Source organism: Dermacentor andersoni, chromosome 3 (genome assembly GCF_023375885.2).
Source record: "Dermacentor andersoni chromosome 3, qqDerAnde1_hic_scaffold, whole genome shotgun sequence".
NCBI lineage: Eukaryota > Metazoa > Arthropoda > Arachnida > Ixodida > Ixodidae > Dermacentor > Dermacentor andersoni.
Genome location: NC_092816.1, coordinates 97,979,292 through 97,982,572, shown reverse-complemented (window position 1 = coordinate 97,982,572; position 3,281 = coordinate 97,979,292).

Here is a 3,281-nt window from a genome sequence, read left to right as displayed (position 1 = left end):
AAAGGCCATAAAAGCGGTGCTGCGATATCTGAAAGCTACCGGATTCAGTCAGTGTCTGTGATCCGGACTGAGTGACAGAACTATATCCCCTGTGGACTTTCTCTTCTTCTTTTAATCTTTCCGTCCCCTTTTCCCTTTCCCCAGTGTAGGGTAGCCAGCCGGGCTCAGTTCTGGTTAACCTCCCTACCTTTCATTTATCCTTTGCTCTCTCTTTTGTGCTCCCTGCACATAGCTATTTTGACATCCCCCTTAACAGATCGAAACGCTGCTATTTGTGCTGCCTACTCCAGTTTCGAAGCGCATTTCTTGTTAATTTACTATTATGGCGACGTTGTTATATGTAATCAACTATTTTACGCAATACAGGAGTCACAACGAAGCCTGAAATAAAAAAGATCACGTCTCTGAAATCATAGAAGATCACCCCTCTTGACATTTAAGGGAAGAGATGGTATAAGTTTGCGCGCTGTGCATTCAAGCGTGCTTTATGTGTTACTTGTGTGGTGTGCCCGTACCTCGAAGCATCCATCTAAGTTCTCGCTTCAACAAGCTTAGTCATAATAGGCCACTGCTAGTCTAGCCGCGCCGAAGGTGCAGCAAAACTATTTTTTCGGGTGTACTTTGTCGCACGCTATGCTCAAGAATGCTCGTTCACAAGCTTGAGGCATGCTATAATTCGCCGCCAGAATTCAATCAGGCGGATCATGCAGGACATGAATGCCATTGTGTGGTGCGCCCGTCGTTTCAAAGCAAGTTTGCATAGAACTCACAAATAATAGGAACGGCTGAACATGAAGCCAGGAGGAAGCTAAATGTGCACCTTTAGGCTGACCGTAGTTTTACCTGCGAAGAGAAAGCCACTGATTTCGTCCGGTCACGCAAGACAACAGTCACTAGAACTGCCATTCTGTCCTACGATCCACTGTCGTCGCGCTTGAACTGATTCCTGGGCCCTTATCGTCTTGCTCAAATTTCTTTTTCGGCGTTTAGAGGAATGACTGCTTGTTTTCACCATAGCACCATCCTGGGCATACGAGAGAGTAGACCGGTCGGAGAGGCGATACGGGTATCCCCACTCACTTGCAAACAATTTATCGCGTTTCATTTGATGGTTGCTGCAATCTTCTGCCTTTTCGTTTAAAAAAAAAGTATATAATCGCAACATTTCTTCCACTGTAGATCAACATTACGCCGTTTTATTGTACCTTTTGTGTATCAAGCAAGAAATTTTGTGATACTAACTCCGAACGATTGCATGCATCGAGCGATACGGGAAAGAAAAGTTAAATCCGCGCTCCTTGTCCCATATCGCGGTGCCAGAGAGCCGTCCCTAAGGCGATCAATGAATGCACCTTTCTCACGCGAACTCCTTTAGTCTGGGTGGACAGCGAAGACTCGTTGACCTCGTTCTTTCTCTCCCTCTGTTCTCGGAAGCCCATTTTTCTACCTTTTACTTTTTTTTCATCGCCCAGAGCTCTAGCTTCTCGTGCCGCTGAGCGAGACCGCAACGTACTCAGGCACTGGTTTATTTATGCCCGACTGATTCACTTTAACGAGCGTTTTCTTTGTATCTTTCCAAGTAAGTTGCGAGGGTATATTTCCCTGAAGATCGGCTCTCTTCCTGGGGTAAGTCAGTCGATTTTTTTCAAAGTTTCTTAATGACGAGACCTTTATAAAACTCATTCTTATATTTCCTATCAGGAACGACAGCGCACACTGTAGTCGAACAGCTCCATACCATGCACTGAAGAGAAGAAAAAATTATGTGCGCGAGAAACGTTTCAGACGCGCTCGCCGTTATCGAAACGTGTAGCACGTCGTATGAAAAAAAAAAATCACAGCGGCAGCACTTCTGATAACAATGACTGAAGCAGAACAAAGGGAGGGGGATACTCTTTTTCAGCATGAAAGAAAATGCCTTGAGGGACGTGCATGATATCAAATGAAAAGAAATTAGGAATTTAAAAGAACGTGCCAAACTTATGTCTGTTGAATGAAAAAACTGCATTTGAGTATGCGCTTGTTGGCATAACAAACACCCTTCCTTTGAACTACTGGATTTTCTTCGCCCCAATATTGAGCACTATGCTCACGATTCGCGATCTAGTTTCCAGAAAATATGTACAACGTTTACTGTAACGAAAATAACTGATACGAGTGCTTATTACATCATAGAATCGTTGCTTCACCTCAAAGTAACATTACGCCAGCTCATGAAACCGAGGTGCTGCATTAACCGTGGAAGTGCCATGGTTGTCTTGCCAGTGTAAACAGGAGCAAAACACTGCAAGACGTTCAAGCTCAGCGCTTTTAAAATGAATGACTGAATCAGTCAATCAATCAACCAATCAATCAATCAATCCGTCAATCAAAAGTTCATTGCCAATTAAATAGATGCCGCTTAGTCGCCTAGAATAGAAATTCCTCAGTCCGCGGATCCACTGTTGAACGTTTCAGGGCACTTCAGGACGAGGTGATTCAGGTAACGTTTGGTTGTTTAGTACCTCGGCGAGAATGATCCTACACAGTGTAGGAGTAAATTGAAGGCCACGGGCAGGACGAAAGCGAATGGGATACGACACGGTGGTAGGATGTGGCGCAGGAATTAAGCGAAGTGCTGCTTTGGGCTGGTCAGTAAGTCATGGTGACAGATTAACAGAGCTGCTAAAGACGACTGCAAATAAAGCGAAAGGACGACCACTAACATTCAGCAACTTTATTTTCTCAGAGTGACGTTATCTACAAGAAAACCAAAATTAGGCCTTGCTGATCCACGAAAATTAAAATTAGAACATAAGTGTTTCGGCAAGGGCGGAAGTTATGTAACAAGGGTTTCACGAAACAACCGCGTCACACCGCGGACGAGACTGGCGTCGATCTTCACGGTCACGTGAAATACGTACCAACTTGGAAGATTTTCAGACGGATTTCTCGAAACGTGGACATGCGGCCAACTGGAATTGTGTAGAAATACGACTGCATCTAAATTTTCAATACGTGCACGACCGCTTACAACAGCGACTAAAATGTTCAGTATTTAATTTTCGTTATTTAGGTGACTGATGGGGACCACTATAACGTCACTTTGTAACCTCCGGACCCCGTAACTTTTGTGCAGAGGTGGATTACTTCCACTTCGATGAGGCTATCATTACGATATCTCGAAAGCACAATTTCGACTACCATTTTTACAAAAAATGCGTTAAAATTTAGATACAAAACTCACATGTAATCAAAGAAGCAGGAACAGCTAAAAAACAGTTAAAGATATTATCTTATAT